The sequence below is a fragment of the Triticum aestivum genome, chromosome 2D, assembly GCF_018294505.1.
Source record: "Triticum aestivum cultivar Chinese Spring chromosome 2D, IWGSC CS RefSeq v2.1, whole genome shotgun sequence".
Classification (NCBI taxonomy): Eukaryota; Viridiplantae; Streptophyta; class Magnoliopsida; order Poales; family Poaceae; genus Triticum; species Triticum aestivum.
In genome coordinates, this window is record NC_057799.1 from 364,476,403 (window position 1) to 364,489,588 (window position 13,186).

Here is a 13,186-nt window from a genome sequence, read left to right on the forward strand (position 1 = left end):
GAGCGACACCACAGAAAGGGCTTATAAAAGATAATCAAACAACAAGCATGCCGCAGTCGGGCGTCTGAGTGACACCACATAAAGGGCTTATAAATAAACATCAAGCATGCCGCAGTCGGGCGTCTGAGCGACAGCACAGAAAGGGCTTATAAAAGAATAATCACAGTGAATATCCAGGAGGTAGAACCATCCCAGGGATACTCAATAAAATACATAATGTAAATGGTTAGTCCATATTAATAATAAAATTAAAACATGATCCTCAGATGTCACAGGTCATAAACAAAAATCTAGTCTAGCCGTTTCTCCATCTGAAGACCGTCACTGAGTTCTAGCTAATTCGTTTTCCATCCGAATACCGTTACTATGATCCAGTTAGCCGTGTCTCCATCCGAAAACCGTCACTGAGTTTTAGTTAAATCGTTCTCCATCCGAATACCGTTACTAGATTTCACTCAGACTGTGGTCCGTACTCATGAACATGGCTATCCAAAAGATATGACCTCTGCAGAGGGTGTACTCTTCACCCACGAGTAACGGATTTATTTAGCCCATCGGGACTAATTCCGCCTACGGCCTTTTAATTGAAAACACGCCCGACCTGCACACACCAGCTTAACTCACCGGTGTCTGGAATCACCCACGACACCCGCCAAGCAAAACTCTAAGTGGGGAGGCTACAACCTCGACGTAGCATGGGATCAAATTTATATTCGCGCGCTCTAAGGGGTGCCCCCCTCTCGGTCCCAACCGGAAACACCCATGCCCCCGGACCAAGTGGCATGCCTACCGGAGGCCTCCGGTATCTTCCACTATGGCCTCTCTGTACGGTGTGTGCTTTGGTAAGGGGTTGACAACTTACTGAACCATACCCCGTCTGCGACAGGGACAAGTGGTGGTACCAACAAATAGGGAAGCTACTGATCAAGACTCGACCTACGACCGACTCAGGTGGTCCAAGTGTCCTCCAACAATATTACCATTAAAGGAATAAATCACCACTCATCAAGCCTCACCATGCAATACCGGACATACTCGTCTCGACGAGGGACTAGGGAAAAGCTCGTGTCTACCCAAGACCACGACTTTCCCGGCTTCCTTCCGGTATGCATGAGGAGCTCACGAGGATGATCCAAATCACTAGCGTATCCATTGCTGACCACAAAATATCTCCAAAAAGCACTCATGCACGAGACTTTATCGTTACATAAAGATAACGCATACTCCAAGTCAAATGGTGTTGTAATCGTATCAGAAAACCACAACAAAATATTATGCCAGAGTCCAGAAATACTTGCCTTCAAGAGTATGCAAAGGATGCACTTTTTGAAAGCTTTCTCTTCTCTCCATTATCCCTATTTTGCAAAATATCCAAATAACAAATATTTCAAACACAGTACAAAAAGTTGTCTCAAATATTTTTGAAATAAATCTTAAAATAAACTAGATGAAATTTGGGAGAGTTAGGAAAAAGAATCAATTCATTTGGAGTTTTATTTTAAAAGTTATAGCTGGTCAAAGTCTGGTCAAAACTCTGTTTTTAATAAAACTAGAAAAAGGAAAACGCTTCGAGGGGAATACGCTTTCGGGGTAGGGGTGACGTACTCCGTGGGTATACGCTTTCACTTAAACAGAGGAGACAGTGCGTGGGTCACTGACAGTGGGTCCAGAGGGCCCACTGGTCAGGTTTGACCGTTCCTCCCTCTCCCTCCTCTTCTCTGCCCGACGGGAGCGGGACTCCGGCGATCGCCGTCGACGAACGGCAGCGCCTCACGGGCATCCGAGGGCGGGGATGGAACGGCCAGACTGGGGTGGTCCTCTAGGTGGTCGCTGGGTCATCGGGGGTGGGAGAAATCACCGGCGGCGAGCTCCGCGGCGGAGGGGGCTACGGTGGTGAAGTGGTTTTTGGGCTCCGGTGGTCTCCGATCGAGGTAGGGTTGCTGGGAAGCTCCGCAAGGACAAGGGGAAGCTACTGGTGGCGCTGGTTGGGCGAGAGAGTGGCTGGCTGCGACGTATTTCACCGGAGTTCGGCGGCGGCCGAACTGGCCGGAGTTGGTGAAGACGGTCTTTTCCGGTCAATCCACTGCTAGGGAAGCTCTACGGGGAGGGTCTGAGGTCGCCTGAGGTCTTGAACGAGTTCGGGGACCCTTTAAATAGACGCTCGAGGTTGGACCGCGGCGGTTGGGGATAAGATCGCCGGCGACAGCCGTGCTGTAGCCGCAGGGCGACGTGGCGGCGACGAGCGCGTGCCGACGAGCTTCGGGATAAGACCGGGCTGTTCACGGGGGCAGCTAGCACGCTGGGGTGGCTTGGGCGGCGCCGTCCATGTCAGAGGTTCTCTGCCGACGCCGGCGTGCCGCCAAGAGCTCTGCCAGCGGCGCTGCAGGGCGCCAGGGGTGGCGTGGGGAGTGAGCGAGCGTAGTGCGCGGTTCAGCAGTGGAGCAGGGGCCAGGGACGGGTCGCGTCGAGTGCGGCAGTGCGGCGCGGCGGCTCAGTGCGCGCGCGTGCAAAACGTGCGCTCTGGGCGCGCCCAGAGCACGCACGGAACCTGCTCGACGAAATGCCAGGGCGGTCTAGAGCGCGAGGGTGGGGCTGGCAATTAACAGGACTAGGATAGAGACAGCTAGGAGTTTAGTGGACAAGGTTGCCGGGTCATTGGAGCAAGTTCACAGTGCAAACTAGGAAACATGCCCAAAACTGACTGTGCACACCAAGTGCTCGACAGAATGCCAAGTGCACTTAGGCAACTCTTGGAGTGGCCAAAATCTCCAGATCAGGGTCTCTTTAGGTGTGGATGATGAAGGCAAGATCATATGGGCAAAACCAGAAACTTGTTAGTGCAAGATTTGCAAAACTCCAGTTTTGGACAGAAAGAAAAAGGGTTTATTGCATGCACTTAAAAACCTCCAATGAGTCCACTCCCCTGGACTTAAGGGTTTTGAAGGGAGGGCTACAAGTAGGAAAAAGCTCAGGGTCACTAGAGCAAAATAAAATAAGGTTGCAGTACAAATCACCAAATTGGACCAGAATGCAAAAGAGGGTGATTCACTCAAATTTTTCAAAGAACATCACTGGGTTTTTGCATAGAGTTGAATTGTAGGCATCCACTGACATCTCCAAACACTTGGAAGAATTTTTAAAGAAATATTTAAATGGGTTGTAGTGCAAAAGTGCCTACTGGACCAGATTGGAAAAGTTGGTGTAGAGCTCAAAATCTCCAATGGCCAAAAGGTATTTTTGCATAAAAGTGATGTGGAAACATCACATGACATCCCCAAATTTTGGTGGAAATTTTAACGGCATTTATCAAATGGTTGGAGTGCAAAACAGGCTCCAAATTCAAGAAATCATTTCTGACAGAATAAAGCTCTGAGAAAACAAATCTTGCAATTAAACCCACTGTTAAAGAATTGTTTTATAAAGAGGGCATATAAGTCCAACAATACTCTTTGAAGGTTTTTCCACTAGAGGTAAAAATCCAAAATAACAAAAGGGTAAATCTTGACAAATGGAAAAGTTTTATTTCCTGGCAAAATTTTAATAAATAAAACACGGTCAAAATTTTGGGGTGTCACAATTAGGTGCAGTGGGTTAAGGGGTAGCTAATTGTGGTTCTGGTCAAGGTGAAGATACCCCGAACAAACCCCTCAAAGGATTGTTTCCCAGAGTAACAAGTGACAATAAATTCAACACAATATATAAATGTTTCCTTACCAAATTCCACTTACAAAAAGCGCTTCACTCCCCGGCAACGTCGCCAGAAAATAGCCTTGATGACCCACAAGTATATGGGATCAACTGTAGATCTTTTCGATAAGTAAGAGTGTCGAACCCAACGAGGAGCAGAAGGAAATGACAAGTGGTTTTCAGCAAGGTAATGTCTGCAAGTGCTGAAATTGTGAGTAACAGAGTAGTTTGATATCAAGATAATTTGTAACGAGCAAGTAACGATAATAGTAACAAAAGTGTAGAAAGATAGCCCAATCCATTCGAGGCAAAGGACATGCCAAAACGGTCTCTTATAGTAAGCAAAGCGTTCTTGAGGGTACACGGGAATTTCATCTAGTCACTTTCATCAAGTTGATTCGATTCGTGTTTGCTACTTTGATAATTTGATATGTGGGTGGACCGGTGCTTAGGTGATGTTCTTACTTGAATAAACTTGCTACTTATTATTAACCCGCTCGCAAGCATCCGCAACTACAAGAAAAGTATTAAGAATAAATTCTAACCATAGCATTAAACTTTTGGATCCAATCGGTCCCTTACGGAATAGCACATATACTAGGGTTTAAGCTTCTGTCACTCTCGCAACCCATCATCTAATAACAACTCCACAATGAATTCCCTTAGGCCCAAATATGGTGAAGTGTCATGTAGTCGACATTCACATGACACCACTAAGGGAATCACAACATACATACTATCAAAATATCAAACACATATCAAGTTCACATGATTACTTGCAACATGATTTTTCCCATGACCTCAAGAACAAAAGCCAATACTCACAAATGATAACCATGCTCAAGATCAGAGGGGTATGATGACCCACAAGTATAGGGGATCAATTGTAGCTCTTTTCGATAAGTAAGAGTGTCAGACCCAACGAGGAGCAGAGGAAATGACAAGTGGTTTTCAGCAAGGTAATGTGTGCAAGTGCTGAAATTGTAAGTAGCGGAGTAGTTTGATAGCAAGATAATTAGTAACGAGAAAGTAACGATAGTAGTAGCAAAAGTGCAGCAAGATATCCCAATCCTTTTGAGGCAAAGGATAGGCAAAAACGGTCTCTTATGATAAGCAAAGTGTTCTTGAGGGTACACGGGAATTTCATCTAGTCACTTTCATCATGTTGGTTCGATTTGTGTTCGCTACTTTGATAATTTGATATGTGGGTGGACCAGTGTTTAGGTGTTGTTCGTAATTGAACAAAACCTCCTACTTATGATTAACCCTCCCGCAAGGATCCGCACCTACGAGAAAAGTATTAAGAATAAATTCTAACCATAGCATTAAACTTTTGGATCCAATCGGTCCCTTACGGAATAGCGCATAAACTGGGGTTTAAGCTTCTGTCACTCTCACAACCCATCATCTAATTTCCACTCCACAATGCATTCCCTTAGGTGCAAATATGGTGAAGTGTCATGTAGTCGACATTCACATGACATCACTAAGGGAATCACAACATACATACTATGAAAATATAGAACACATATCAGGTTCACATGATTACTTGCAACATGATTTCTCCCGTGACCTCAAGAACAAAAGTAACTACTCACAAATCATAAACATGCTCATGATCAGAGGAGTATTAAATAGCATATTGGATCTGAACAAATAATCTTCCACAAAATAAACCATATAGTAATCAACACTACTAGTCACCCACAAGCACCAATCTATAGTTTCGGTAACAAGATTGAATACAAGAGATGAACTAGGGTTTGAGATGAGATGGTGCTGTTGAAGATGTTGATGGAGATTGCCCTCCCCAAGATGGGAGAGTTGTTGGTGATGATGATGACGATGATTTCCCCCTCCGGGAGGGAAGTTCCCCCGGCGGAATCGCTCCGCCGGAGGGCAAAAGTGCTCCTGCCGAAGTTCCGCCTCGAGACGGCAGCACTCCGTCCCGAAAGTCCTCTCCTTATTTTTTCTAGGTCAAAATGACCTATATACCAGAAGATGGGTACTGTAGGTGGGCCTGGGTGAGCACAACCCACCCGGGCGCGCCTGGGTGGGTTGTGCCCACCTGGTGGGCCCCCTTGATATTCCCCAAGTGTAGGGAATCATCGTAGAAATTCACAAAGGTGGAAGTGATAAGTATGGAGTGTCGAACCCACAAAGAGCTAAAGGTAAGATCAATATTCTCTCAAGTCCTATCTGCCACTAATACGACTCTACGTAAACCGAACGTTTGCTTCCCATTAGAAACGAGAAATAAAACTACGTTGTGGGTATGAAGAGGATAATTTTGCATGGTATCGAAGAGCTAAAATATAAAAGTAGCTGTTGTTATCATAAAGTTAGAATATATTACTAAATATTATAAATAGCGAGTGTGGAATAATGATGGGTCGGTGTGCGGAATTATCCTAGGCAATCGTTAACAAGACCGGTAGTCGTCATTGCAATTTCATATGAAGGAGAGGCATAAGCTAACATACTTTCTCTTCTTGGATCATATGCACTTATGATTGGAACTCTAGCAAGCATCCGCAACTACTAAAGATCATTAAGGTAAAACCCAACCATAGCATTAACATATCAAGTCCCCTTTATCCCATACGCAACAACCCCCTTACTCGGGTTTATGCTTCTGTCACTCAAGCAACCCACTATAAGCGAATCTTGAATGTATTGCAGCACCCTACAGCGGGAATCCCTCACGCTTGCGCGACACGGAGGGCACAATAGTACAACACCAAAATAAAACATACAACTCATACCAATCTAGATCATCAATCAACCCAAAGACAAAGGATATCTACTCAAAACATCATAGGATGGCAACACATCATTGGATCATAATATGTTGTATAAAGCACCATGTTCAAGTAGGGATTACAGCGGGGTGCGGGAGAGTGGACCGCGTAAAAGAGATGAGGATGGTGATGATGATGGTGATGTTGATGAAGACGATCACCGCAACGATGATTCGCCTCCCGATGGCACTCTGGCGCCACCGAGAGAGAGGAGGAGAGGTTCTCCCCCTTGTGCTTCCTCCTCCATGGCCTCCCTCCTGGATGGGGAGAGGTTCTCCCTCTGGATCTTGGCCTTCATGGAGATGATGGCCCCTCCGGGACCCTCCTCCATGGCCTTCGGTGATGATGGCCCCCTCCGGGAGGGTGCCAGAGAGGGCCTAGATTGATTTCTCGTGGCTACAGAGGCTTGCGGCGGCGGAACTTCTGATCTAGGTTATTTTCTAGAGGTTTGGGTATTTATATGAGAGGTTGGCATCGAGAACAAGTCAGGGGGCCCCACGGGAAGTCCACGAGGCACAGGGGCGCGCCCTAGGGGGTGGACGCGCCCTCCACCCTCGTGGGGCCCACGGGCCTCCCCTTCGGTAACTCTTCATTCCAATATTTTTTATATTTTCTAGAAAAATTCTCCGTTGATTTTCATCGCATTCCGAGAACTTTTATTTCTGCACAAAAACAACACCACAGTAGTTCTGTTGAAAACAACGTCAGTCCGGGTTAGTTCTAATCAAATCGTACCAAAATCATATAAAACTATTGTAACCATACCATGAATACTTCATAAATTATAGATACATTGGAGACGTATCAGCATCCCCAAGGTTAATTCCTGCTCGTCCTCGAGTAGGTAAATGATAAAAGAAATAATTTATGAAGTGTGAATGCTAGCAAGTGCATAAGTTTGATCAATGATAGTTCCAATCACTTTTTCTAGCATCATTATATATCATAACAGTAGCTCAACTCATGAAACTTCTCATGATTAAGTAACAACCTATTCACATGTTAAAGTATAGATCATAAAATTTCTTGAGAACTAACAAACCGTGCTCTTAGTCATCAAACAATTGCAATTCATCTTATTTTCGGGAAGGGTCTATGTAAGAGCTTTGATTCAGCAAACTCCACATACTCAACTATCATTTAATCTTTCACAATTGCTAACACTCATGTGATATTTATGGGTTCAAAGTTTTAATCGGACACAAAGAAAGATAGGGGCTTATAGTTTCGCCTCCCAACCTTTTACCTCAAGGGTAATGTCAACAATAATAATTTATGAAAACCTACATCCAAGTGGATATATATATCCGGATCGCTCCAACACAAAGTGCTCGCCAAAGGAAAAAGTGTAAAGAGGAAAGGTGATGATCACCATGACTCTTGTATAAGGGTAGAAGATAAAAGTAAAAGATAGGCCCTTCGCAGAGGGAAGCAGAGGTTGCCATGCGCTTTTATGGTTGGATGCACAAAATATTAATGCAAAAGAACGTCACTTTATATTGCCGATTGTGATAAACACCTTTATTATGCAGTCCGTCTCTTTTATTTCTTCCCTATCACAAGTTCGTCTAAAGCTTATTTTCTTCGCACTAATAGATCATACATATTTAAGGAGCAAGTTTTTATTGCCTGCACCGATGACAACTTACTTGAAGGATCTTACTCAATCCATAGGTAGGTATGGTGGACTCTCATGGCAAAACTGGGTTAAGGAATGTTTGGAAGCACAAGTAGTATCTCTACTTGGTACAAAAAATTTGGCTAGCATGAGAGGGAAAGGCAAGCTCAACATGTTGGATGATCCAAGACAATATAACATTTCGGATATAGGAAAATATAACCCATTAAGTTGTCTTCCTTGTCCAACATCAAATTTTTAGCATGTCATATTTTAATGAGTGCTCACAATTACAAAAGATGTCCAAGATAGTATATTTATATGTGAAATCTCTCTTCCTTCAAAATTCTTTCACGAATTGTTCAAGTGACCAATTCTGCGTTTGCCAACTTTCAATAAGTTTACTACCTATACTTATTATGTGTGAAGTCATCACTCCCCATGTTATAAGCATATGAAACGTATATAAATTCAGATTTATGATATTCAATTCATTCAACCATTTACTCATAGGATATACGTTAAGCGCGTGAGTAAATGACAAACTACTCCAAAAGATATAAGTGAAGAACACTGAGTAGTCAAATAATTAACTAGCCATGGGAGGATTCTTTCTCATTCAAGATTTCAGATCCAATGATTTTATTCAAACAGCAAGTAAAATTGAAAATACGCTCCAAGCAAAACACATATAATGTGACGAATAAAAATATAGCTCCGAGTAAGGTATACCGATAGTTTTGAAGACGAAAGAGGGGATGCCTTCCGGGGCATCCCCAAGCTTAGGCTCTTGAATCTTCCTTGAATATTACCTTGGGGTGGCTTGGGCATCCCCAAGCTTAGGGTATTTCCACTCCTTATTCTCCACATATCGATATCTCACCCAAAGCTTGAAAACTTCAATCACACAAAACTTAACGGAACTTCGTGAGATAGGTTAGTATGATAAAGAGTAAACCATTCACTTTGGTACTGTCAAAGACAAGGTTCATAATTTTTATCACACAATTCCTACTGTACCATATCATTTCTAAAATTTATATTGAGAAATATAAGCCATAGAAACTAGAAAACAAGCAAACTATGCAATGAAAACATAATCTGTCAGAAACAGAACAGTCTGTAATGATCTGAACAGCAACCATACTTCTGGTACTCCAAAAATTATGAAATAAATTTTTGGACGTGAGGAATTTCTCTATTAATCTTCTGCAAAAAGAATCAACTCAAAATCGCTCTTATGTAAAAAATGAAAGCTAATCTCGTGAGCGCAAAGTTTCTGTTTTTTACAGCAAGATTACATTAACTTTCGCCCAAGTCTTCCCAAAGGTCTTACTTGGCACTTTATTGAAACAAAAGCTATAAAACATGATTACTACAGTAGCTTAATCATGTAAACACACAAAAACTGTAAGGGTAAATATTGGGTTGTCTCCCAACAAGCGCTTTTCTTTAATGCCTTTTAGCTAGGCATGATGATTTCAATGATGCTCACATAAAAGATAAGAATTGAAACATAAAGAGAGCATCATGAAGAATATGACTAGCAAATTTAAATCTAACCCACTTTCTATACCTAGGGATTTTGTGAGCACATAATTTATAGGAACAAGAATCAACTAGCATAGGAAGGAAAAACAAGTATAACTTCAAAACTTTAAGCACATAGAGAGGAAACTTGATATTATTTCAACTCCTACAAGCATGTATTCCTCCCTCATAATAATTTTCAGTAGCATCATGAATGAGTTAAACAATATAACCATCACATAAAGCATTCTTTTCATGATCTACAAGCATAGAAATTTTACTACTCTCCACATAAGCAAAATTCTTCTCATTCGGAATAGTGGGAGCAAACTCAACAAAATAACTGTCATGTGAGGCATAATCCAATTGAAAATTAAAATCATGATGAAAAGTTTCATGGTTAACATTATTCTTCATAGCATACATGTCATCACAATAATAATCATATATAGCAACTTTGATCTCATAATCAATTGGAATTTCTTCTGAAATAGTGGAATCATTACTAACTAAAGTCGACACTCTTCCAAATCCGCTTTAGATGATAGTATTATTCATACTCCAAAAGATATAAGTGAAGTTCATGGAGCATTCTACAATTAATATAGACTAACCAATATCCAAGCTCAAAATATATAAGTGAAGCACACGAAGCATTCTATAAAACCATACTCAAAAGATTTAAGTGAAGCGCAAAGAGTATTCTATGAGGTCATACTCAAAAGATATAAGTGAAGCACATGAATCATTCTATAAATCTATGAAGGTATATCTCATACTAGCATGGTTCTTAAAGAAAAAGAAAAACACAAAGGACACAAATCATGTGAACAAAACAAAAACCGAGGTATACCGATAATTGTTGAAGAAGAAAGATGGGATGCCAACCGGGGCATCCCCAAGCTTAGATGCTTGAGTATCCTTGAAATATTTACTTGGGGTGCCTTGGGCATCCCCAAGCTTGAACTCTTGCCTCTCCTTATTCTTCTCATATTGATAGCTCCTCGATCTTCGAACACTTCATCCACACAAAACGTTAACAAAAACTTTGTGAGATCCGTTAGTATAATAAAGCAAATCACTACCTTTAGGTACTGTTGCAAACTCATTCCAATTTCACATCAGAACTATATCTACTGTATTCCAACTTCACCATGGTTCATAACCCCCGATACTACCCACAGATTCATCAAAATAAGCGAACAACACATAGAAAAGAGAATCTATCAAAAACAGGATAGTCTATAGTAATCTAGAAGTTTAGTATACTTTTGTAACTCCAAAAATTCTAAAAAATATGACAATTTAAACAAATTGCACAGAAGTAATGTTCAAAAAGTTTCAGACCCATTTGACTTTCCAGTAAAAAAATGTAAATTCACGCGCTACAGCCAAAGTTTCTGTTTTTGTACTACAGAAAGTAAACAAGCAATCTAATCATCCTAAAACCAAAGATGGGCACATTATTTTTAATAATACAATGGATATATACAAGGGGATAATTATTTTCAAAGAAACTTCCATGAAATTTTATACATTGTTTCCATGAGCATGAACACAAGTGTTCAAGGTCGACCCTCACTTCTCCAATGCATAACCTTCCAATCACTTCTCTTATTGAAAAACTTTTTAAGCATGAGAGGCAAGTAAATTTTTTTGTATTTTCATTCTTTTAATTTTTTTTGTATGTTTCACCCACAACTAAGCAGAAACAAAAAGGAAAAACAGATCTACTTAGTGAAGAAAGCAAACAAGCACACACGAGAATTTCAACCCCATGCTATTGCTCCCCGGCAACGGCGCCAGAAAAGAGCTTGATAATCCCCAAGTGCAGGGAATCATCGTAGAAATTCCCAAAGGTGGAAGTGATAAGTATGGAGTGTCGAACCCACAAAGAGCTAAAGGTAAGATCAATATTCTCTCAAGTCCTATCTTCCACTGATACGACTCTATGTACACCGAACGTTTACTTCCAACTAGAAACGAGAAATAAAACTACGTTGTGGGTATGAAGAGGATAATTTTGCATCGTATCGGAGAGCTAAAATATAAAAGTAGGTGTTGTTTTCATAAAGTTAGAATATATTACTAAATATTATAAATAGTGTGTGTGGAATAATGATGGGTCAGTGTGCGGAATTATCCTAGGCAATTGTTAACAAGACCGGTAGTCGTCATTGCAATTTCATATGAGGGAGAGGCATAAGCTAACATAATTTATCTTCTTGGATCATATGCACTTATGATTGGAACTCTAGCAAGCATCCGCAACTACTAAAGATCATTAAGGTAAAATCCAACCATAGCATTAACATATCAAGTCCTTATCCAATACGCAACAACCCCCTTACTCGGGTTTACGCTTCTATCACTCAAGCACCCACTATAAGCGAATCATGAACGTATTGCAACTCACTACAGCGGGAATCCCTCACGCTTGCACGACACTGAGGGCACAATAGGACAGCACCAAAATAAAACATACAACTCATACCAATCTAGATCATCAATCAACCCAAAGACAAAGGATATCTACTCAAAACATCATAGGATGGCAACACATCATTGGATCATAATATGTGGCATAAAGCACCATGTTCAAGTAGAGATTACAGCGGGGTACGGGAGAGTGGACCGCGTATAAGAGATGAGGATGGTGATGATGATGGTGATGTTGATGAAGACGATCACCGCTGTCATGATTCCCCTCCCGATGGCACTCCGGCGCCACCGAGAGGGAGGAGGAGAGGTTCTCCCCATTGTGCTTCCTCCACCATGGCCTCCCCCTGGATTGGGAGAGGTTCTCCCTCTGGATCTTGGCCTTCATGGATATGATGGCCCCTCCAGGATCCTCCTCCATGGCCTCCGGTGATGATGGCCCCTCCGGTAGGGTGCTAGAGAGGGCCTAGATTGATTTCTCGTGGCTACAATGGCTTGCGGCGGTGGAACTTCTGATCTAGGTTATTTTCTGGAGTTTTGGGTATTTATAGGAGAGGTTGGCGTCGAGAACAAGTCAGGGGGCCCCACGGGAAGTCCACAAGGCACAGGGGCACGCCCTCCACCCTCGTGGGGCCCACAGGCCTCCCCTCCGGTAACTCTTCGTTCCAGTATTTTTTATATTTTCCAGAAAAATTCTCTGTTGATTTTCATCGCATTCCGAGAACTTTTATTTCTGCACAAAAACAACACCACGGTAGTTCTGCTGAAAACAACGTGAGTCCGGGTTAGTTCTAATCAAATCATACCAAAATCATATAAAACTATTGTAAACATGGCATGAATACTTCATAAATTATAGATACGTTGGAGACGTATCACCCCTTTGGTAGTTATTTGCTCCAATAATTCTTAAATATTCCATAAAAATCCTCGTGAAGTTTCAGCTCATTTGGAGTTGTGCAGAATAGGTTGCCTGACATAGCTTTTTCAGGTCCAGATTTCCAGCTGCCGGAATTCTCCCTCTTTGTGTATACCTTGCATATTATGAGAGAAAAGGCATTAGAATTACTCCAAAAATTATTATTATGCATAAAAACATTATAAATAATAG